The sequence below is a fragment of the Leptonychotes weddellii genome, chromosome 14 (assembly GCF_054177405.1).
Source record: "Leptonychotes weddellii isolate Sample4059 chromosome 14, ASM5417740v2, whole genome shotgun sequence".
Classification (NCBI taxonomy): Eukaryota; Metazoa; Chordata; class Mammalia; order Carnivora; family Phocidae; genus Leptonychotes; species Leptonychotes weddellii.
The window spans coordinates 16,678,740-16,704,893 of NC_138382.1; the positions used below are offsets into that span (position 1 = coordinate 16,678,740).

Here is a 26,154-nt window from a genome sequence, read left to right on the forward strand (position 1 = left end):
TTTCTCTCTCAAATAGATAAATAAAATCTTTTAAATAAATAAATAAAAACATACATAGTCTTAAGTTATGTCCTTGGCAATGTTATGAAACAGAAAATAGGTCATAACACCTAGCAGAAAGAAAATTGCTTGTTCTGGGAGATAAATTAATTTCTGAAATAGGCGAAGTTACTGGAAAAGCAATGTAGCACAGTATAAAGAGCCACAGTTTGCGGGTAAGACAAAGCCGAGTTTAAATCCTGGAGAAGCTTCTTTCCTCACCGTCTGACCGTGTGCCTTGGAAGAGTCACTGAGGCTCTGTGAACCCATTTCCTGATCTCTAAGCAAGCAAAATATCACCTCTTTCACATAGGGGTACAGTGAGGACAAAATAAGATGGTAAGTATAACACAGTCCCTGGCGCTTATAAATCAGTGCTTGGTAACACTAGATCCTACATATCCAGGATCAAGCACCTCTCTAATGAGCTCTAATAAATGAAGACCATGCATCAAGCTGTATTTATCCAGGTCCTAGGAACAGAACAGGAGAATGGCGGGCAAGTATTATTAAGAATCTAAGCATAAGGATGCCTGGGTGGCTCATTCGGTTAAGCTTCTGCCTTCTGCTCAGGTCATGATCCCAGGATCCTGGGATCAAGCCCCATGTCAGGCTTCCTGCTCAGTGGGGAGTCTGCTTCTCCCTCTCCCACTCCCCCTGCTTGCGCGCTCACGCTCTCTCGCTCTCTCTGTCAAATAAATAAATTTTTTAAAAAGAATCTCATCATAAAACTAAAAGAAATGTACAAAATGAAGACAAGACATACAATGCTAGCCACAAATTTGATCATGGGTAATGTTACTACAAAATGCTTTTATAATTAGACTCGCTGGAAAAAAAATTTTTTTAAGTCCCTTCTTTAATTGTAATTCTGAACTTGACCTTATATTAAGATGTTTTGACCAGCAAGATATACCTTACCATGGACAATTAAGAAGTCATTCCAAGAGATACCACTTTACTAGTAAAAAGAAAAAAAAATCCAAATTCACAATTTATTCAAATGTATAGTTTAAAAAAAAAGAAAAAGATTTTATATGAATCACTATAAGCCAGTTACAAAATTGTGAATTCTAGAATTCTGGACAATGACTACTCCCACATGTTGTGTGTGTGGATTTTATATATATATACGTAAGAATCATAGACAACACGGTGTCACTAAAACGTCTTCCCCCAAACTGTGGCAATATTCCAAGCTCCACCTCTCACAGTTAAACGGAATTCACTCTCTGATATCTAAACATTCTCTCCTTTAACTTCCTTGCACGTGCTTAATCCATCCATATCGGTGATGTAAACTTAAAATTTCTAGCCAAAATGCTATTACTGGACTCCTACGTGCTTACAAAAATAGCTTCTATTTGAAAGTGAGTGGTGAAGTGTTAGGATCTAGACCGCCATCTAAATGCATGAAACTTTCCATATTTATTTAATTATACCAGTATGCAATATTATTAGTAAGCCTTTTCTTCCTTTTCATTGGTCTTCCACTGTTTCTCGGTAAGGTTAATGTTAAACCTGCTTTGTATTTCTACTCACTGCCAATACTGTGCCATCTAACAGTATTTCTTTTTTTTTTTTTTAAAGATTTTATTTATTTATTTGACAGAGAGAGACACAGCGAGAGAGGGAACACAAGCAGGGGGAGTGGGAGAGGGAGAAGCAGGCCGCCCGCTGAGCAGGGAGCCCGATGCGGGGCTCGATCCCAGGACCCTGGGATCATGACCTGAGCCGAAGGCAGACGCTTAACGACTGAGCCACCCAGGCGCCCCCTAACAGTATTTCTTTTAATGGGTCAAGACAGGGAAAAAAATGGGGAGTCCTTTAAATGTTCTTTCTTTGAATCATCAAAAGAAGGGAAGGGAGAAAGAAAATAAAATCAGTCATTTTGTTTATGAAGGTGGTATTTTCAACTACTTCGCAAATTCACTGCAGCAGAGCCTTCTGAGCATTTCCTTTGCAGGAGGCAATGGACAAAATCCTATCCTGCAAAAGGCACAGCCGGGGAGCCTTGGTGGCAGGAGGCAGGCATAGCTAGAGCACCCCAGAGCAGACTGAGGCAGGTGTAAATGCAGAAACACAAAAATCATGTTCACTATGAATCAAGTAAATTCATGGCTGGTCGTCCACTCCCAGCTTGTATGTTCTGTTGTATAGGCCAAGTAAAAGTCCAATGGGCTGTAATGGTTATTAAATAAAATACTTATATATAACCAATAAAATGGTTATTAAATTAAAATACTCATCCCTTTTGCCATTCTTATCTTAAATCTCATTTCTCTCATATTTCATGGTTATTTCTTGCATCCCTAGTCTTAAGAAAAAGTTATTAGACACTTCTCAAGAACGTATTAACCAGGTATTCATCCTCGGTCCAGATCCCTTTTTCCCACAGCACCGAAGCCAAAAAGCTGCTGAGTTTTTACTCTGCTGTTCAATTCCACCTTGATTATAATTCCACCTCACTTCCATATGGCCAGTTAACTGCCTAACCATCCATAAGAGTGAGTATCAATTATGGAATTATAAATCTAACAATTAACTGACTCGATGGGTTTGAGGAGAATGTTGGCTTCTGTGTTTAACCTCCTGAGGTGGGGAAGTCTCCTGGTATTTGATTCAGGTTCCTCCCTGGAGGCTGGGCCACATCTAAACCATCCCAGGCCAACAACTCATGAACCTGCTGTTCACTCCTGGCACTGAAACATCACAGGGCCTCTGCCAAGTGTGGTTTCCATTACGGGTCGCATCTCATAATACACACTCATCGTGTTTGTCTGCATGCTTATGGGAAGTCTTTTCGATGGAACACTTTTAGCAAAGCACTATCACTATTCTCAGAAAGAGTTTTATGACAAGGAAATGATTCTGGTCTTCATAAGGAGGGCTGGGATTAAATTCCACTTCTGACACACACTATTTAAAAAAAGGGGGGGGAAACCACTGAACTGCTGATGTCGGCAAAATGAAAAAAAAAAGTGAATCTTATTTAAGAAGTGAGCAGGTTAAAGACTGATCAATTACGGTAACGGCATTATGAGCTACTGAAACCTCACAGGAATTTTTCTTACGGAAACTCTATCTTTTCATGGAGTTGGCTGAATGTAAGAGACTAATACATCTAATTTAGGGGAAGGGAGACTACAGCATGGCTTCTAATTGCTAGACAATCATCAGCCTCTTCTTGACAAGCAACGTGAACTTATTGAAAAGCTTTCTCAGAAGTATTTACAGCACCTTCCTGTTTCAAAGCAGCAAAAATGCCATCAAATACTCATCGCACAGCAGTGAAAAACGGATTCTCATTAAAGAATCCTTTACCTGGCTCCAGTGTTTGATTCTGTGTCTAAAAAACCAAAAGCCAAGGGGCACCTGGGTGGCTCAGAGGGTTGAACATCTGCCTTCAGCTCAGGTCATGATCTCAGGGTCCTGGGTTCGGGGCCCACGTCCAGGCTCCGCACTCAGCAGGGAGTCTGCTTCTCCCTCTTCTTTGCCTTCTGCCTCTCCCCCCACCCCCGCTGGCGCTCTCTCTGTCTCTCTCAGATGAAGTCTTTTTAAAAAACAAATAAAAATAATTTTAAAAAAGGGAAAACCAAAAGCCAAAACCAATAAAAGTGTTAACAAGATAAATGTTTTTAGAAGCATCATCATAAAGAAAATACGCAAACGGGTCTCTAACTAGTGCCTGTAGAATATACCAATGCTTGAATTCTTCAAATACTTAAACTTTCCTGCAAACTATGGACAAAACACCGAAGAAACTGTGTCAACACTTCTTACATAGGGAGACAGGCAGTTTGTTTTTACCTTAGCAGCTAATTCTATGGAATAGCATGAACTCCCATATGGTTACTTAGTATATATTTATAGAGTGCTGAACGTCAGCATCATACTTCCACAGAAAGCAACTGCATCTTTTTTTTTTTTTAAGATTTTATTTATTTATTTGACAGAGAGAGAGACAGCGAGAGAGGGAACACAAGCAGGGGGAGTGGGAGAGGGAGAAGCAGGGTTCCCCGCACAGCTGGGAGCCCGATGTGGGGCTCGATCCCAGGACCCCGGGATCATGACCCGAGCCGAAGATAGACGCTTAACCGACTGAGCCACCCAGGCGCCCTGCATCATTTTTTTTTAAAGGTTCTTCTATGGGGCGCCTGGGTGGCTCAGTCGTTAAGCGTCTGCCTTCGGCTCGGGTCATGATCCCAGGGTCCTGGGTTCGAGCCCCGCATCGGGCTCCCTGCTCTGCGGGAGGCCTGCTTCTCCCTCTCCCACTCCCCTTGCTTGTGTTCCCTCTCTCTCTGACAAACAAATAAATAAAATCTTAAAAATAATAATAATAATAAATAAAGGTTCTATAAAGGGACCTACCTATGAGTAGCCAGTTTGAGCTGCAAAAATCTAAGGGAATGTGCAGATGCGGCTCTGCTTACTCACTTCCAAATTCCTCTGTGGGCAGCCTCAGGGCATCTCTACAACCTTTCTAGAAGTTCTCAGCCTGCTGGCAGACTCCTCCTCACACCCTCCACCCCGTCCTCTCCCTTCTCCAGTGGACCCTGGGATGACTGGTGTGGCCCTGGGCCTCTTCAAAGAGCAGTTTGCCTCACTCCTCCCAGCTGGTAGCTGTGCACTGAGCTTCTTTCTCTCAAGGCCCTCCTGCCTATGGCACGGGGTTTGGCCGATTTGTGAGCAGTTGGTCCGTGATCATTTTCTTGCGCTTTATGGAAACTCAGCAAATATATTAGTGACCTATGCATGTAAAATCAGCATCGCTGGCATGTCCGGTCTTGGCTTTGGCGTCCTCAGTAGGAGACTTTGGTGCCTCGGATGACCATTTGCTCTGTCCCACTCTCTCAGTCAGGGAGATTCTTCCCTGGGAACAAACAGCCTGAACCTAACGTAGGGAACAGCAGGCTTATATGGGATCCACTGCACACTGGTCGTTTTGCTCAGCATCGGGAGATACAGAGATAAAAGACTGAACTTTTATCCTTTCACCCAAGGACTATTTCCCTCCCCTCAAAAGTTACCGTAGATCACTGATACGCAAATAGAAAAACAACAGCTAGACCAAGGGGTCAGGTAGCCAAGGAGGGCGCCTACGGGAGCCACCTATATGACTGTGCTTATCATGAAGTGTCTTACAGACCCCATGAAATCATTAACAAAGCCCTTGGAAAATGTTAAGATTCCTAAAAGGATAACTTCATTTTCTTTACAACTCTTTTACAAATTAATATGCCTTTACTGTCTTAAAATATCTTTTTTTAATCATCATGAAAAAAAATCCCCATCATATAACATCACATCCCTACAAGTTGGCCCATGGAGAATAGACAGGTAAATTGCCAGTCTATTCTGAAAAGAAATTGGGTCAAAATTGAAGAAGGAAAAAAAAAAAAAAAAAAGCCAGCTATGAGTAACCTTTTAGGTAAGTATAGGCTAGAGCCCCGAAGTGGATTTGTTTAAGCTTCTGTTGCTCTCTGCCATCACAGAATTATCACAATAATGTTCAAGCGTGTGGGATGAAGTCATGATAATTAGGTCGTCCCAAGGACCTGCAGGAATGGAGCTGCAATGCTAATCCCCATCCGGATCCTAGACTTTTCCATGCAGAAGCCCTCCCAGGAAACTACAGTTTTAACGGAAGCACCTCAGGAGATTCTGGTACACGTGCTCTGATGCAGGGGTTCCTTCCATATTTTGAGCAGAACCAGGGAGAAAAAAAAATTCCCTGATTCACTACTGAAGTCAACAATGGGACCAAGTTTCCAAGTCCACAGTGGAACAATCCTCAAGCGTGTATGCAGGCATCTAAGAGCTGAGGGGAGAAGGCAGAGAATTCCAAAATTAAGGGGGCTACCATTTGAGCATCCCAACACCATGGCAGAGAAACGGCAATTCTATGGCATGGACAGACACCACTTGCTCCAAAATGGTTTTCAAAAGAGTCTGTGGAGTTTTGGTATGGTCTGGTTTGATCTTCCTCCTATGGAAACCCATCGCACTTTATCTAATGGAAGAAACCGAAGAAATTAATTGTGAGCAGTCATTTTTGCAAAAACCCCTATTCCACAAGGAACAGCTATCTGCCACTTAGAATATTACACACTGTTAACAGGTACAAGGCATTAACCTTTACTGCACAAAGCACTGTAAGCAACTGGGAGTTGCTAGAGCAATGCAAGCAGTCTTTAAAAACGAGCATCATTCAATCCAAATTTAAACCAACTTTGATCTTCTTGATTTGGCATGAAGACTTTTTTTTTCCTATTTTTGTTTTTTTCCTGGAACAGTCTGACTCTACAGAGCCTTACTATTTGAAACACCAAGACGCCCTAACCCAAACAGTATAATCCACCCCTACTGTTGCTGCTCCTTCCCAGAATTTCCTAGCACTGCAGTTAAGTCCATATCAGTATTTGCTTATCCTTCCGCCGCCACCACCCCTCCCCCTTGTCACATAGCTGCTGCCCAGATATCCTGGTCGTGCATGCCGTCTGCACACATACACACTCCACGCGACAGGACCCTGTTGCTCTAAGCAACACAGTTAGCCTGATATTAACTGCCATTCTCTTCCTAGAACCTCTGAATCTTACGACACTGCCCAATATTATGTCCCCTGTTACAGAGATCTGGATTTGACCTTTGCGGCTCACTGTGGCTATTGCTAGGGACACTACAAAACCGTCCTTAGCAGGACTCTCACACCTACTCAAAGGTTAAGTTTGAGTTTCTAGAAGACGTCCACCCTGGCCCCTCCCACCATGACTCCCTCTCACACTGCCTATTATTTTTTCTTTTTTCTTTCTTTTTTTTTTTTTTTCCCAGAATTTTGATCATGGGTTTCTATTTATATGTATGTGTCCTGGTTAAATGTCTGCTTTCCCTACTTGCTTGGAAGCTCCATGAGGATAGGGATCTTACTCTGTTATTTATCACTGTATCCCGACCTCTTAACACAGTACCTGGCACATGGTCAAAGAAATATTTGTTTAAAGATTTACTTTTTTTTTTTTTTAAGTAAACTCTACAGAACCCAAGGTGGGCTCGAACTTACAACCCCAAGATCAAGAGTTGCATGCTCTACTGACTGAGCTAGCCAGGTGCCCCAGAAGTATTTTTTAAGTGATGGAAACTACTCAAGATCCCAAAGGCGCAAAGGTCTAATCCCTCCAAGCTGGTTACTACCATTGCCAAATGCATCTTCAGTCTGGTCCGAAATGGGAGAGTTACCTGTCCTCCTTTGCTGGATGTACATGCTGTGGAGTCTGACCCAGTTTTCTATTCTTTGCCAGCCATTATGCTGATGGGGTAGCAAAAACAATACTAACTCTATACAAAGCTCTGCCTGCCTTCATTTGGCTTATCATCAAGCAGCACTGTGCAAACTACGTAAGGGTCAATATTATCATGAGTGTTTCTTTGGGTCGGCAGAGTCATTGGCACATGGAAGCTTCTGGGTGACTGCCTTTAAGATTTCTGAAATGCTTGCAGTCAATAAGGCTGGAAAATTTTTCTTGCAGTTGAGAATTATATCTAGGTTCCATGTCTTAAGGAATGTCGGAGTAAGATATGCCGAACAAAACCAGACACTCTTGGTGAGAGAGAAGGGCGGGACATCCCTCACCGGACAGAAGCATCGAAAGGAGGTCTGCCAATTATGTAATGCCATGCTCCTGTGTATCTGTCTCGGTGGTCCACAGCCACGGCTGTCATCTGTGGGTGAGTCATTCACTCATTCACCTGGCCAACAATACTTACCAAGCCTCTACTGTGTCGAGTCCCATTCTCGGCACATGGGGTCTAGCAAAAGAACAAACAGACGAAACCTCTCGTGCAGCTTCTAGTAGGGGGGAGACAGACATCAGGCCAATCAATGTATGGGATGTAAAATAGCAAAAACTCCTAGCAACAGGTTAGAGCTGCCATGGGGAGTGGTGGTGGGGGGAGTGCTCACTGAAACGACTCAAGTCGAGGCTTGAAAGAGAGGAGGGAACACGCCAGGCTGCTGCAGGTGGGGGAGCAGTCCAGGACAGACATACCTCAAAGGTAAAGTCCTAAAAACAGAAAGGAAGCTGATGCATTCAAGGAACACTAAGAAGGATGGAAGAAGGAGCAGAGTCGAGGAAGAGTAGGAGGAGACCATGTCAGGGAACAGAGGGAGGCAGGGACGGAGAAGGCAGAGGACCAGTAGATCCTCTACAATTTTAGCTTCTACTCCAAGAGGAAGCTCCCAGATGGCTCTTGGCAGAGCATTAATAAAGCTGCCTTTTGCTTGAATAGCATAACTGGCTGCTTTGGGAAGAATTAACTGGGAGGGAGACAGGGAAGAGAACTTCCTTTAATACCTGCCACACTGGAAATACTATAGCTTGTGTTCCGCGCTACGACCGAAAGGCATGTTGGAGCGCACTGATTAATCTGCCCAAGGACCGGGTCCAGCACCTTTCCATCAACAGAGGCCAGAATCACTGCTTATTCATGTTTCTCTTTTGAAGACGAATGACATATTGCAAAAATGGGCGTCAAGGTGGGACAGACCTGCTCCACTTGGGAGGATAGAAACATGGGCCAAGTATGTTTGCTCCTTTAAAAAAAAAAGATGAATTTTAGCCATTCTGACTGGTGTGAGGGAGACCTGTACCTCTGAAACAAATAATACATTATACGTTAAAAAAAAAAAAAAGAAGATAGTAGGAAAGGAGAAATGAAGGGGGGGAATCGGAGGGGGAGACAAACATGAGACTATGGACTCTGAGAAACAAACTGAGTTTTCTAGAGGGGAGGGGGGTGGGGGGATGGGTTACCCCAGTGATGGGTGTTAAAGAGGGCACGTTCTGCATGGAGCACTGGGTGTTACACGCAAACAATGAATCATGGAACACTACATCAAAAACTAATGATATAATGTATGGTGATTAACATAACATAATAATAAAAATTTTTTTTTTAAATTTTTTTTAAAAAAAACATGAATTTACTACTTACTGGGCATGGGGCCTGGCAGAACAGGCAGGTGCTCAATAAAGGAGAGCTGGTACCCTTATCATTTTAGTGACAATGATCAGAGATCCCAAGGCTTCGTCAAAAATCCACATGCTGCAAGATTCTAGGAAGACATAATAGTATCTTTCTCACTAATCTCACGGCCAAACCCTCTTTGGAGAACAATACTAGGGGCTTTTTCCCAAGCTGGTCCAAGTCTAAATACTCCTATTTCGTCAGGACTTTACTTCATGAGATTCAGCAAGGATGCCAGTAGGTGTCCCAAACGGATCAAAGATGAGTTTCAGCTACGGACTTCCAACTACCCCTCACTCCTGGTGACAAAGATAAAATGCTGTTCAACCTTAACCCTATGCCAGAGGCTATAATTGCTCTATTCAGGAAATTTTAAAGAATAAATTCTTATTTTTTAGCAAAATGTCTCTTCTCTTTACAAAAATAGAGTTATTCACAAAAATATTAGCTTTTAACCTAGGAAATCAAAGGTTTCATTTGATAGACATGTTTTATTGTGTTTTTTTAAAAATTAATTCTCTTCCGGGGCGCCTGGGTGGCTCAGTCGTTAAGCATCTGCCTTCGGCTCAGGTCATGATCCCAGGGTCCTGGGATCGAGCCCCGCATCGGGCTCCCTGCTCATCGGGAAGCCTGCTTCCCCCTCTCCCACTCCCCTTGCTTGTTCCCTCTCTCGCTGTATCTCTCTCTGTCAAATAAATAAAATCTTAAAAAAAAAAAAATTTAATTCTCTTCCATTGTTTTCCATCATTTTCCATCATTTGCCAGACAACCTGGTTGCCAACCCAACACCCATTTCCCCCTTAACCCTTGCGAGCAAAGCCCCGCTTCTGTTGTGGCATCCATCCCTCCGTCACACACTTCAAGGGATGGCATGGGTGACCATGCCCTCAGTTCACGTGTGAATCCTGAATGGGACCATCACTGCGTCCAAGGTCTGAACAGTCCTCCTTCCGGTGGGCTGACCTTTCAGGCAAGTCTGACTCTCAGACTCAAGAAAGGACTGCATACTACCACCGATGGTGGCTACGTGGTGGAGGGACCTTCGGGAAGTCTGCCCTCTCCCAAAAAGGAAATGCCCAAAGAAAAAGACTTTTCTGTCTCTGGTTTTGCTGCATCCGGATAAGGAGCTGGAAGCCCTCGCCAGAGCTGCCCTGAGCCTAAAGCAGAACAATCTCACAGAAGCCAGAGCCCCGCGCTGGGACATATGGAGCCTTCCCTACCTCTGGACTGCTTGTTACATGAAAGAATTAATTTCCTCCTTGCTGAAGCCGATTAGAATCGGGTGTTTCTGCCACCAACAGCCTGGTAAAACATTGCTTTAATACGTTATTACTAATTTTCTTTTGACCCAGTATTATTGCTGAAAATTTATTTTGATAAATGACATCACATTTGTACAAAAATAAAGAGATGCCTTTTCCCCTCTTATTCCTGTTTATCATAAGCGTAACGCACATTCCCTTCTGAAGATTATTTCTAACTCTCATAAATGACTTGAAATGAAGTCTCAGTTTTTTCTAAGGTGTGTCTTTATTTTTATGACACTTCCACGTATCCTGGTTTGGTTATTTACAAAAGCTAATGAAAACTCTGTGCTCACATATGTTCAGGGTATTTTGATAACTAGAGCGTTGGAAAGATTTCCGACAACCTCTGAGTTGTGCTTTTATTCTGTAGGTATTCGGTGCCTCAGGGGCTTATAGGATTTCTGTGGAAAATGAGTTTCTTTTGAGCTTTTTCCTGAGTCCTTCCCAAAGGCATCAGGCTTTTCACACTTTGCCCTGAGTGTCTGAAGAATCTCCTGGGGCGTACGTGTGCATGCATACACACTAGCATAAATGTGTGTACCTGTAACGTTATCAGAAGTTCTGTTCTGTGCTTGGAGACAGCACTTAAGTATAAAAAGGTGTCGGCATCCAAAACTTTTGCCTCACCACTGCACCAGATGACAGCCTTCATGCAAAATGGATTCACAGAAGTTGAGTGTAGTTATGGTATGCCAATAAACAGCGCTTCCTCCCTTTCGGCACACAAAGAGAAGATGTTTATTTGCTTGCTTTCTTAGACACACATGACCTAAGAAGGCATTCCTCGCATACCTCCATGTTGACCTTTTTTCTATGTACAAAAGCAAATCGCTACTGGAGTCGGTTATCTCAGTGCCAGATGAATTTCCTTCAAAATGTACTTAATAGAGTACTATTAATTTCAGATTTCAAGGCGACTTACACACTCAAACTACAGAAACTACTTTCAAGTCGCCACAGAAGCCGCACAAAGTGAAACAGAAAATTTTGGCAACAGTGCTGCTTCTCCAATAGTTTGAGAATATTTGCCATTTATAGTTGACATCTGACTGTTCACAGCCCTTGCTCAGTCAGAGAACCCTTCACAGCAAAGCAGGTGCTTATAAGTGGCACTGGGACGCTCAGGTGACTTATGGGGCTCACCAGACTACACCAGTCACATCAAGAAATAGACACCAAAAGTTGACCTGTTTCCATTTCTCTGTCAGTGATATTTCTCACAATAGTAGAAAAAACGTATTAAAGGTTAGAAACCGTTAATATACATACTGCAGAATGGAAATGGCCTCAAATACCAGGAAAGGCCTAAAGTCGGACACATTTCAACTTTCAATAACTACTACAGTCTTTGATGGGGACCAGCATGGCAACCAACAGCAGGAGATAAAATCACCACGAGAATCAACTCTTCAATTTTCGTCTTCACCGACCTACCCATTACCTTCTTAGCTCCTTTCAAAATTCCCTTCCCTCTTGATTTACCCTTCCTCACTTTTTTCCTATCACTGTCCTCTGCAAAGTTGAACCATGCAAGAAACACTTAAAATTGACAAGTCAATTACTTTAATTTCTACAAGAACGTGAATGTTCCGTTAATGTCATATACAAATGAGTCGATGACTGGAAAGACTAAGGTCACCGAACGCCATACTGCCTTACAGGCCTGAGTTTTATTCTGAAAACGAAGCATTGGAAACACTGAAATATGTTTTTTGGGTTTTTTTAAGCCTCTTGGACTTTTGAGTGACACAGGACAGTGATCTGGCCAAAGGCCCAGAAGTAGAAGAACAATTCCTAAAAAATAAAGATGGAAAATTCTTGATCCATGTAATCTCTATAAAAGGTTTGGAAATAATTTATTTTGTTTCTGTAACTTTTCAAGAGTCAGGAGATTTGAAACAAAAGAGAGAAGAAGTAGATTTTAGGTGGAATTAATTTTTATTATTTCCCTATACAATAGTGAAACATCCCTTATCTTCTATAAAGCACATTCTAATACCATTAGTTTAAATATCTGGCTATCTAAATGGCAGCCTCATATATAAAACATGGTGCCTTCATTTGGATTAGAAGCTCATTAAATTCAATGCACTGTCAACTTAACTTAGCTCTAAATATACTCTAAAAGTCAAAACCACAAAATTTATGGTTTGCCTTCTAATGGAGAATGCTTTGTTATCCATTTTTTTTAAGTTGTCAGAAAATCTATCTAACAGTTGATATATAAGTAGACTATATCAGATATTCCAGATTTGTCTTCAGTATAAGCAAAGCTAAGCAAATAACAAAGGAATATAAATACACTTGATTTATGTACTTATTGATCTAATAGAGAAAAAAAAGTATATAAAAGTGCAGTTAAATTTATAATTTATTATGAAGTATTCACATTTATAATATTATTTGAAATCCTCTTTCAATGGAAAAAATATTTCAAGACTAGTTGAGCTATAAATTATCATTTTGAAATGATTTACATAAAATTAAAAGTTCATAAATTCATACTTTTAAGGCTAGTGAGGTATGAAAAAAAACTATGGTAAAATCCTTATGAAGTGAGGAAATATTTATAATTTTCCCTAGGGAAGCTGCTCTGTAAACTCAAATATGCTGAGTTTGTTTTAGACCAGGCATATCTACAGTTATTTCCAGACACCAGGAACACGTTAATACTCTTTAAGGACTTAACTAGCCTTATTATTCCGCTTGCTTTCTCTTTATGATGAGAAGTCTATGAATCCGTTAGTATCCCTTCAGAACTACGTGAGACATTTCATCCATCCTCCCTAATGGGCTGCTATCACCTCTGATTCATCTATTTGGTGAAGTGTTACTGGTTTCCAGCACCCATATTAATTTCACTGTTACCAGCTTCTGCTTCTAGAGCCACTTACAACACATCTCAATCACTAACAACGCTGCGAACTCAAAAATCCCCTTTCTCCCGGCACTCAGCATGGACCACAATGTTCTACTCTCGTCTAGACTGAACTACTACTTTGTTTTCCTGCATTCGAGCTTACTTTTACTTCCTTCCCCCTTTCCAAATCATTAACTTCCCTCCTACGAGGACTTTTATAAAGCTCTTAGGCATTCCCTTATTATACGTGTATCTTTATTAGCAGCTTCTTGGTGCTAGGCCTAAATATGGACCATTTAGGACTCACCCTAGGATTAGCAGAAATGTCTCCTCTTAATCAGTGCCAGCTGGTTTGATAGGTCCCCACCAGTCAAGAAAACATTTTAGACTTCAAATAAGTGAGAAAATCTTCTACTAAATTACGTCACTGGTCTATGAGGTATGTTTGTTACAGCAGCTCATACTGCTCTATTACGATGCTCTGAAATAAAAGTTAATGATTACATAGTGCTCACTACGTGCCAAATTTAAGTACTCTCTACACTTCTGAACTCATGATTTAACCCTCACAGCAAAGGTAGCACAGATGAGAAAGTACTAGTAATACTCCGCATTTACAGCTGAAATATACCTCGGACACAGCGAAACCTTGTAGCCTGTCCGAGATGATTCGGCTTTTAAGTAAGTGGCAGATCCAGATGCAAACTCTGGTTCTGTGGACCTGCAGGCCATGCTCTTAACACTGTGTGGTGCTTCTTCTGCTAGCTTTTATCATTCAAAGGAACAGTAACATGACCAGCGAGGGTACAACTGAGGTGGAAAATGAAGGTGGGGAAGGTGCAGGGTCCCACGTTAAGGTGGGAAGGTAGAAGCATAAGGATTATCATTGACACAGTATTCTGTATGAAGACTTGAACCTGTAATGCCATAAAGTCTCTTCGTTTCTAGATTCCATTAGAGACTTTGGTTCCATAAAATGCCAAGAATTTGTTTTCATTTGAAAGAGATATGAAGGGTTTAATACATTTAATTCCTTAGAAGTAAAAGACTAAGATTCCTTAGGAATCTATGTGACTAGTCTTTGCCACACTTTGGATTTGCAGACAGAAAGCAGACTGAAGAACTTTTTATTTGTAAGGGAAGGACCACCTTATCTAAAGATTTCTCTGTCCACCGGCACACAATCAGGACTCTATATAAAACAGCACCCTTCGGAGGAGTGGAGTACAGGATGGGGCCCAGCAGGCTGCAGGCTTGAAATGGTCAGGACACAAGAGCTCTTGAACATGCATCAAAAAAGACTTTGCTGTTCCCAGGCACAATTCCTACCAACATCTCTTGGTGGTTTAGGGCTTTATTTTTTGATAATGGAAAATGCACCAATTTTCAATGCAAACATGACAACAAGTGCAAGCACCACCACTGAACTCATTTGTACCCAGCTATCAGACATAGACAATGATCCAAAAAAAAAAAAAAAAATCAAGATTTTAAGGGGTGTCTGGCTGGCTCAGTTGGTGCAGCATGTGACTTGATTTCAGGGTTGTGAGTTTGAGCCCCATGTTGGGTGTAGAGATTACTTTAAAAAATAAAACAAAATAATAAAAGATTTTAAGATGCCTTTCCTTTGCTTACGCACATAAAACTTAATTTTGTAACCCTTGTATTTCACAAAAAGAACCCAGACTCAAGGATATGCTTTGTTCTGATCTCATTAACTAAGAAATAGCTGGTTTTTTTTTACAGTTGTTAATTATTCCTTCCTGCCACCGACGTAAGTCAGATACATATCAACAACAGCTGTGCAGGGATAACAACAGCTAACTTTTATTGAGGGTTTACTACTTCTGGGCCCTATACAAACTATTTAACACATATTCTCTCATTGATTCTTTACAACAATCACTGTGATTTATCCCCCATTTTATAGATGAGGCACTTGAGACCTGGAAAGATCAAGTGGCCTCTATCATGGGAGTCTGGATTCGAATCCCGGCCAGGTGATGCTGGAGCCCAGACCTGTAGCCACCATGCTTCATTCATCCTCAAAGACGGCTTGTGAGTTGTCTCACGAAAACAGGTAACAATAATATTGAGGGAACCTGTTTGGGTCCTCCCCCCAAACCAAGGCCCCAGATTATGTAGTTACTTTTCCTCTATAAAATGCCATCTGAAAGCGCTTAAGCTCCGCTCCCACATTCAACTAGCAGGCCCACCTCAGCGTCTCTCATCTCCAGAGATTCCTGAGAGCTCGCTGCTCTGGGACCCCCTGGCTCCAGTTTCCTGCTGCCACTGATTTCTGGGTCTCTGGGCCACCCCCTGCCCTCCGCCTGCTGTGCTCTATCCCCACCAGGACCCGGTGGGCTCATCTCACCAGGTAACAGAGCTCAGTACAAGACCCCTGGCTTGTGGTCAGGAGCCCCGCCAGCCCGGTTCCCCGTATGAAGGCCTCCAGCAAGAGGGTGCTCTGCCAAATCAATACATGCCTGACCCGACTGAGCAGGGTGCGCCGCAAGCCTGCAGCGGGCCTACATCCTCGCTCGAGACCCACACCCCGCTGTAATCGTGCCAAGCGATTAATCACAGGCGCCCTGTGAGCAGGGGTGGTCCCCAGGCAGCACCGCATCTCGTCCCAAAGGGCATCTCAAGAGGGAAGTTTGACGAGGCTCAGGTAAATGATCATGATACTACGGAATAAATATGGTTAGTGACTTCCTTAGGAGGCACCACATTAGGTGACTTATGCCAAGGACCTAGCTGAAGGAAGAACTGCAGCATTTCCTTAACTGAAGGCATTCACGATAGCTTGCACAATCAAAGAATCAGTCTCTGTCTGTCTGTCGCTCTCTCTCTCACAAACACACACACACACACAGAACGAGAACACCAAGCCCTCCCTCCAGGGCTGTGTAAGAGCTAGTGGCCATTTACTAAGCAGGAAGGGCAGGGTCAAGCCACTTGGCTTCCTGCTGAAGGCTGCCCCAGGCGTTCCCACTAACTGATAATGAGAATACACTCACAGCTCACTCGAGGGAGCGGGTGCCCAAGAAAGAAAAAGGGCACCAGCAGGGCTCAAGCCGCCTTTCCTGACTGCAACATGTTTAAATAATTTTTACACAGTACCTGCTTTCAAAACAATTGAAGTGAAGATCTGGTTTCGATGAAATACCCCAACCACGAGCTGCATAAACCATTGCCTCACGCTGGATATCACTTTGTGATTCTTAGTAAATCTATGCTCTAGTTGATATCCAAGAAAAAAGGGACAACAATATCCCTGTCCTCCTCATTCCCTTCACTTCCCACGTCTGGACTGTCACAGTAACCAGGTCCCTGTCGGCATGTGCCCAGAGCACTGGACTTGAACCTGTTTAGATACCACACATACACCACGTCTATGGAAATGTCTTCAAATTCTCTGATTATATAAGTTACTTCAAACCTACATCAACATAGACAAACAGAAAGAATACAGCAGATAAAATAAAATAAATCAAAACCTTAATGGGGTTCGCAAAATCACTATCAAATAAAAGTATCAGTATTACTTTGTACTGTATGAAATCAAAAACAGAAGTGCACACTAACTTTATTTAAGAACCACTGCAATAAGGCTTGAAGAGAAAGGTGAATTTGTAATAGAGAACCATCGATCTGGCGCAAGTGTAGACTACCTGTAGAAGTCTAGAATTACCCCTCTCCTAAAATGCGAACAGAATCAGCAAGCAAATAATTTTGGCTTAGAGATTCAATTCCAATTATCTAACAAAAGAATTTACTCCATCCGAGAAGTGATGGCCAGCACGATAGCTGAAAGGATCTTAAATAGAAAGCAAATTTTTCTGATTTAAATACTTCCCCTTCTTTTCTGCCAAACAATCTCTTTCAGCTTGACAGACAAATGTTTCTGCATTTTTCTAAACCCTAACTCAGTGCTTCAACAGCTGATAGAGAAATTCATTCACCCAGAAGAGTTTGCTGTCACAGAAAATGTTCTCCAATAGTAGAAAGATTACATAATGCCAATCTGCACAAGAACGAAGGAATTAGGCCTCCGAAGACAAAATCGGTGTAAAGACCTCATTTTCTTGCCAGGTGACTGAACAAAAGAAAGACTTGAGCAAGCCTTCGGGGAGCTATTTATTTCAACAAATATTTATTGTCTATTCTGGGCCTAGTGCTGTGCTAAGAGCTGAGAATACACAGATGAAAAGGAATAACAAAGAAATGATTTATTCTTATTGAAGCTCTAAGCCAACTCTGAAATCAAATTTCATACACTACCCTACCAAAAATCACCAAATATGGAAAATCTGAAGTCAATACGAATAATGAAAGAACAGCGTCCTGTAATTGGGTTAGTTCCCTAGCTGGAAAACAGAATACTGTTATTAAAGCTCTAATATAAGGTAACACTTAATAAAGGAGTATCTAGGCTTCCTTGAGTCAAAACAGATTAATCCTTCATCAGTTTTAGATTATAACTTAAGAAAAGTTAATATGCTTAGCAAGTACTAAAAGCACACATTAACAAATTTGCTTGTAGAACAAGTAGAACAAGACACTTTTGTTTTAGAAAACCATCTAACAATGGTTTCTCTAATCAAATGGTTTCTCTAATCAAATACTAGAGAACATAAACTAGTAGTAACCAAAATCTACTGTATCAACTCAAGTTGCAACTGAGAGCAACAAAAAGGGAGTAATGTTGGGCGCCTGGGTGGCTCAGATGGTTAAGCGTCTGCCTTCGGCTCAGGTCATGATCTCAGGGTCCTGGGATCGAGTCCCGCATCGGGCTTCCTGCTCCTTGGGAGCCTGCTTCTCCCTCTGCCTCTCTCTCTCTCTCTCTGTCTCTCATGAATAAATAAATAAAATCTTTAAAAAAAAAAAAAAACAAAAACAAAAAGGGAGTAATGTCAACGATTCATTTATTTTCCTGGACTGAACACTATGGGATCATTTATAGGGAAAAATCTAATGTAGATCAATGAAAAACAGGCCCACATATCTAGACCAGGGGAATTCAGAGAAACACATCAGTCCGCTGGTAAATCTCATGATCCAACACTTCAGACACAGAAACCAACGGAGCTTTGAAGGTGTCTACACATGTATCATTAGAAAAGATTATGTAGCAGATGCTATGTTGCATTTGAGTCTCAGGAAAGACCATGTGGCCCAGAGATAAGGGATGGTTTTTGTGTCAATCAAGTGAGAGTGGTTGCCACTAAAATAACCATAACTGCAATAAAGAAAGCTTGTTTGATGATACATGTAAAAGACAAAGAGTAAGCGAAAATGAATACATAATTACAATATGTCACCTCGCTGACATGGAGTACACCAACAAGCATAATAATTTGCTAAGATTACAGATGGATAATTAGCCTTCCAATGTGGGACTGATAATACATAGTTCCATTAGCATTCACTTAAGGTTATTTTAGAAAATAACTATGAATGCTTGCTCAAAAAGAGTCATAAACAGGAAACCAGCAGATTCTTACTATTCATCTTTTAATTTGGTAGAATTTACTAAAATAACCTCTCTTAAAAGACACATCCTAAAACCCTACAAAGAAAAAAAAATGTTTAAGAGCATGTAATCCCCAAGGAGATTCAAAATATTTAATAATCAAACAGTATACACCTACCAATCAGAAGAGATACACCTACCAATCAGAACAGTATACACCTACCAATCAAGACAGGCACACCTTCCAATCGGAACAGACACGCCAACCAATCGGAACGGATACACCAACCAATCAAAACAACTACACCAACCAATCAGAATAAACACGGGGCTAAAAAAACCCGAATAATGCCATAGTAATGTTGGGACTAGCTGAGTCGCAGACAAGCATGTAACTCTGTCAGAATACAGTAAAGAAATTAAACAAAGGCATTTACGTCTTGACAGTTATTTCTATAAAATAAGGGACTAAGGCTCCTGAGTTAGGGTAAGAAACAGAAATATTCCCAAACAGTGGATTCCTAGAATGCATTCAGTAAGCAGAAGTGCTATCAATAGCCATGAGCTAGCATCAGTCAGTTAAATTATAAAAAGAAATATTATTTTGAATTGTCATATCCCTTTGTACTTTTTTTTCCAAGAAGCCATGAACTGAGGTGAAAGGCCTAAGTTTTCCTCTGGCCCCGGCTTCTATTAACTGGAAAGTGAGATGAGAGGAGAAAGAAACACTGACTGAGAGGCGCTCATGTGCTTGTCTTCACCATCTCCACTCGCCACAACAACCTAGAGAAGGTATTAATATCCTTAGTACAGCCTTAAGACCTTCGCCAGTGCTGTAAGACTAGTAAGTAGTAGGACTAATTCGCAGGACTCTACCCCACAAGGTCACATAACCTCTCCGGGCCACTCACGATGGGGACTGTGTATGTTTATTCCATCACAATTTTCTATGTTTCCAATGAAATCACACAAGTGGAAGGGCATCACAAAGTAGAATGGCTGAAGACAAGGATTTGTCAATACGGGAAAACCTGGTATCATTTTTCAGTGATTTTCTATTTTTTCTTTGCATTCTTTTTACTTGAGCAGTCAACTATTCCATACAGTATTATTCAATAGGTGATGAGAATGAATCAAAGGAAAACATGTTTCCTCCCCCAAAAGACTGTCTAATTGAGAAACAAGTTTATCACTTACTCCTTGCTCTAAGCCACCCCACAGAAAGGATCTATGAAAAGAGATTATACCAGCTGTGAAAGGCCAGAAAGGACCCAAGTGGTCAGGATTATGAAATGAATATTTAAAGTATTTATGGACTCCAAGAGAAGAACCCAAAAGAAGAACACAAGAAAGATATGCCAAAAAAGAATCAAGAATCCTGATTTAGTTGCTGGTTTTATTGGAAGACAGAGGCATCTTCCCTCACTTTAGGACCCAACTGAACACCAAACCAGACCTTGGGTACTGAGGCACACAATCGCTGCGATGTCCCTGATCTCCTTGCAGTCTTTTCAACACTGTCCTACTTCTCCAGGATAAGCTAGAATACCGTACATTCTCTGTGACATTCCCTAATCATGCCAGCACACAATCCTGCCTTTAGATAAATTCCTATATCTAACAGGATCATATCTTTTCCACTGGGAATTAGAACTCCCAATTTATAAAATCTGACAAGAGCAAATATATGAAATCAGGACTGAATGGGGGGAAAAAATCAAATATCCAATTGTCACTGGACAGCCTTAAACACTTACAAATGTTTTTCTATCATTTTCATATTACCTTTCATCCCCACCTAAATAATTGAGGGCCAAGAGAAAGTCTTATATTGCCTTTCAATCAACCAGAAAACTAGATACATAGGAGGTCTTCAATAAATATTCGGTGGTTATTTCATGTAAAACATCAGAAAAGTTTCATATCATAGAAAGTTTTTTAAATGCTAGATTTTAGGAGTCAAAGGAAAAATGAAATTTAGGGGAGGATATTCAAAAGAAAAAGGGTTTGGGCGCCTGGGTGGCTCAGTTGGTTAAGCGACTGCCTTTGGCTCAGGTCATGATCCTGGAGTCCCAGGATCGAGTCCCGCATCGGGCTCCCTGCTCGGCAGGGAGTCTGCTTCTCCCTCTGACCCTCCTCCCTCTCATGCTCTCTGTCTCTCATTCTCTCTGTCTCAAATAAATAAATAAAATCTTAAAAAAAAAAAGAAAAGAAAAAGGGTTTTAACAATTTAGAGGAAATTTAGCGACCAGGTTCAAAGATTTGTTTTAACCTTTATGATTAGAAAACCAAATCTTTGTTCCTCATACAGGAAAATCGATCAAATGTGAAAAAATATGTAAAACCAAGAAGAGAAATCCCTGAAGGAATGAACAGAAAAGTGCCTTCAATAGTACTTTTCTGGGGCGCCTGGGTGGCTCAGTTGGTTAAGCGACTGCCTTCTGCTCAGGTCATGATCCTGGAGTCCCGGGATAGAGTCCCATATCGGGCTCCCTGCTCAGCAGGGAGTCTGCTTCTCCCTCTGACCCTCCCCTTCTCATGTGCTCTCTCTCATTCTCTCTCTCTCAAATAAATAAAATCTTTAAAAAAAAAAAAATAGTACTTTTCTGAAGCCCCCAAAGCAGACTTCCAAACTGCAGGTGTCCACCAGCCTAGCCGGCTCAGTCGGTAGAGCATGTGACTCTTGATTTCAGGGTCGTGAGCTCAAGCCCCACACTGGGCATAGAAATTACTTAATTAAAAAAAAAAATTGGGGGGGCGGTGCCTGGGTGGCTCAGATGGTTAAGCATCTGCCTTCGGCTCAGGTCATGATCCTGGGGTCCTAGGGATCGAGCCCCAGGTCGGGCTCCCTACTCAGCGGGAAGCCTGCTTCTCCCTCTGCCTCCGCCTGCCGCTCCCCCTGCTTGTGCTTTCTCTCTCTCCCTAATAAATAAATAAAATTTTAAAAAATAAAAAAATAAAATAAAAATTTTTCAAGTGCCTTCAAGAGGGAAAATTAGATGAGGTACCAAAATTTTCTCACCAGAATTCTTCTCTTGAGTCGTTTCCCGGTTTTCCCCTTAAAATAGTGCTACGAACCCTCGAAGGAGTGATTTTTGCTTCCTTCCAGGGCACTCTCCTCTCTCGCACCTGTTAACTCTGGCCCCCAAGGACAGGCCCCGGTTACCTTCGGAGACGTGGACCTAGAAAGAAGGCTCGCCTTCCGGTGGACCTGTATCGTAGACCGAGATTGGGGATGACAAGATGGAGCTTGTCCGTGAACGTACCGTAAACGGCACGCATACTATCTCACCGAAGCGGAGAGCGCCAGCAATCCACTCACTGCGCAAAGACAAGAGCAGCGTGTGTTAGACGCCGCTAGGGAAGAAGATTTATTACAGGTCCTACCTTCAGGGATCTGACAGTCTGGCGTGGAGGAACAGAAGTGTATTGATAACCGTAATTACAAGATGGAGCCGACTGTGTCTGAAGGCCCCAAAGCAGACTTCCAAACTGCAGGTGTCCGCGCCTCTCTGCCTGAGGGCTGGCACCGAGCCAGGGACAGCCACTGGACGGGCAGGCCAACGGTGGCAAGACAAGCCCCACCTAATAAGCATCCCGAGTGGGTATATGAATACCCCAGCCCCCTCACCCTTCAGGAGAGATCACTTTATAGCTTCACCATTCTCCAAAATGAGGTCTGCAAACCCCACACCAGCAGAGTTGCCAGGACCCAGGCGCTTGTGAGAAAGGCACACTCCCGGTCTTCGGCACATTGCAGTCTGCCTCTGCATTTTAACAAAGTCCGCAGGTGAGTCTCATGCATATTAATGTGTGAGAAGCCGGGCCCGACACCATCAACCACAGCTTCTCCCCAGGCTTGAGCCCCGGCTGCCCACCGTGGGGGCTAGCTTAATAATGCACATTCACTGGCTGCCTTCCCTGAGCCATCTCCCGCCTCCGCTCTCCCATCGATGCTTCCCGCACATACCCAATAAACACAGACACACGACAAAGATAAGACGTCCTGGGCGTTCAGGGGCGCCTGAGTGGCTCAGTCGTTAAGCGTCTGCCTTCGGCTCAGGTCAGGATCCCAGGGTCCTGGGATCGAGCCCCGCATCGGGCTCCCTGCTCCGCGGGAAGCCTGCTTCTCCCTCTCCCACTCCCCCTGCTTGTGTTCCCTCTCTCGCTGTGTCTCTCCCTGTCAAATAAATAAGAATAAATAAAATCTTTAAAAAAAAAAAAAAAGACGTCCTGGGCATTCAAAGAGACTCCAACTAATACAGAGATGAGAGCTGTTCAGGAAGAAGTAGCTTTGCACAGGCAGTGATGGTGGGAGGAAAAGTCAGCTGGCGGGTGGATGAGGGGGGCAGGACGGATAGCAACGAAGACGTGAAGACAGGAAAGGGAAGGAAAAGCGTTCACGCCCAAGGGCTGGGTTTAGCAGGAGTGTCAGATGCTCACAGGTGAGCAGTAAGAAATAAGGCTAGAGAGGAAGGGTAGGGTCAGATGAATGTGACCGACAGTTGAAGGTATCTGGCCTTTATTTTGCAACTAATGGGAAGAAATTCATGGCTTGAACAGAAGATAATCATAATCAATATAAGTTTAAGAAAAGTGACCTGAGAGCAATGTGAAATGCGTAGAGAGCATGGGGAGTTCGTGTCCCCACTGGGCCCCAACTTCTGTCACTCCCATAAGCGCAGCACACTGGGGCAGTGGAGGTTTGGGGTCCAGTTTGGAGGAAGAGGCCTAAGACCACCTGAAGGGTAACTGAATGTTCTATGCATACATAATCATGCCTAACTCACGGCAGTAACCAAAACATATTATGGAAGAAGAAAAGTAGTAATACTACCACTGTGCCTTAATTTGGTTAGTGATTTGGTGCTTTCAAGGAACTTAGATGAACATCATCATTCCATGCTCCTCTCATACCCCAGTGCAGCCTCTGGTGACAGGCCCAGAGCCCTACACGTGAACCCAGTTGAGACCTTCAGAAGTTGATGATGGCATCTGCCTCAGGGGTCCCCAGGACCACTCACTCCCAGGCTCAATGGTTCACCTGGGAGACTCCCAGGACTCAGCATACAGTTGTACTCAAGCTCTGATTTATTACAACAAAGCAAGATCAGCAACGGGAAAAGGCTCACGGGGCAAGTCTGGAAGAAACCAAGCACAGGCTTCCGAGGGTCCTTTCCCAGGGGAGTCCCACAGGATGCACTTAATTCCCCCCAGCAACAAGCTGTGACAACACACGTGAAATGCTGTCTTCCAGGGAAGCTCACCTGAGTCTAGGAGTCCAGGGTTTTTATCGGGGATTAGTCAAGTAGGCACCATCTGCCTAGCACCTGCCAAAATTCCAGACTCCAAAAAGGAAAACAGGTACTCAACATAAACCACACTGTTTGTACAGTTTAGGCCACCATGAGCCACTCTAAGATCAGTCCTGGGAGTGCTGGGAACTCTCTAGAAATCCAAGTTCCCAGACACCAACCAAGGGTCAATCCTGCAAGCAAGGCCTTTCCAAGAAGAGAAGTCAGACTTGCAGTTAATACTGCACAGGGTCTACTTTCCTGCACAGGGTCACAACATACTCTTGGAGCTTGAGTTCTAATCACAATCCTGGCTCAAAGCTCTGCCTAAGTAACCGGAGGCAAACTGCCACAAATAGGTATTCTAGGGAGGTTGGGTATGTTACACAAGGATGTAGGTACATAGTTGGAAAAATCTGTTCTAACCTGTCTGCTAATTTCAGGAAGTAGTAAGACATAAAACAAAAATCCATTATGTATGTATAATAAGAAATGTAATTACACATTTCCATCTGGCTGCAATTACGTCAATAAAAAAAGAAATATATAGCGCCTGTCCCACAAGATCCCAATTCATTAGGACTGTCTTCTTACACTGAGATATGGAACCAACCACAAAAAAAAAAGTTGCCTTTTCCCCCCCACTTCCTCCCCCTCCCCTTCCCCACAAAAAAGTTGGCTTTTTTTTTTTCAGATATTATTTATTTATTTGAGAGAGAGAGAGAGAGAGCACGAGCAGGGGAGAGGCAGAAGGGGAGAGAGAGAGAGAGAGAGAGAGAATCGCAAGCAGACTCTGCACTGACCATGGAGCCCCATGCAAGGCCCCATCTCATGACCCTGAGATTATGACCTGAGCCAAAATCAAGAGTCAGATTTTGACGGAGCCACCCAGGTGCCCCAAAGAGTTAGCTTTTAAACACAAAAAAAGTCAGCAGGAAAAAAAAAAAAACCCCACCACACAATAAGGAATAAACCTACTATTGCTTTTCCCCCTGTTCTCGGCATGTATCTAATTAGTACTACCAAAAAAATAAATCATCTAAAACCCCAAGACTAAAACATTTCTACAGCATCTTTTAAACAGAGATAGTGCTTCTCCCTTTCCTTATCTGAAGGCCTCCTGAACCTGCCTTTTGTAAACTTAAAGTTATGAAGGAAGTTGAGATGTCTACCTGTTTGTGGGGACTTAAAACCACCTAAAGCAACGAAGTCAGGTTTCAGACTTCCCTTCTAAACTCGTGAGAAGATTTTGCAACGTAATGCAGAATTTTCTAAGCTCAGAGATACAGCCTTGGCTGCACGGGGTAAAGATCACGTGAGGTGACCAGGTGCATTTCTTGGCCTGCCAGGAGTAAATTTCAGTTCTTTGCTACTGAGGTTCAGTCCTGTGTGTGCTGTTACTCTTCATGAAAATGAGAGAAGAGCCGAGCACTCTTTGCAACCTGAGCACTCTTTGCAACCTCGACTGCTTGGCTCTGCTGGAGTCCGAAGCCAATGCGGATTCTCCCTGCTGAGCAGTAGGGAGATCTTACACACACGGGCCAGCCAGACTGTGTTTTGCACCTACAAAGCACTGGTACAAACACTAAATATTTATGGTTTCAAGATAAGTGAAGTTTGCTTCTAACTTATTCATCACCCAGGGAGTATGAGGAAAGAACAATCACAAGGGAAAACACTTGCAAATAAGAGTAAGTACTAATATTTGTCCCTTATCTTCCATTTTCAGCTGGAAAAGAACACTTGAAAGCACAGTAAAGAGCAATCCAAAAGATGATTTTCTTTCACAAAGGCACTTAAGAAAATGAAAGCTTTTAGACCAAAATATTTAATTTTTAATAAAAGAAATAAACTTGTACAAATACAGATTCTGATGTTGATACATTTATTCACTGCATTCCCTTGTTCAAGCCAGCCACCCACTGGAAAACAGAGAAGACGGGGAAAAAAATCAAACAGCCTCTGTACCATCTGATTTACCATGAGTTCTAAAAATTTATATGCAAGAACACACAAAGAGGGTCGGGAAAAGCACTCATGTATTATTAATTTCAACTTCAACAGATATGAACTATGCTTCATTTGCTCAAAGTAAATGTCAGCACAATCACATTTTTTTCTCAAAAGGAACCTTGACCACTGAGATTATAC

At 42.5% G+C, this 26,154-nt stretch overlaps 1 protein-coding gene across 1 annotated transcript in view; it reads right to left on the bottom strand.

The window, feature by feature from the left end:
• GNAQ (G protein subunit alpha q) overlaps positions 1–26,154 on the bottom strand; it is a 307,507-nt gene that overhangs the window by 258,613 nt on the left and 22,740 nt on the right. The gene's annotated exons all lie outside the window — the stretch shown is intronic.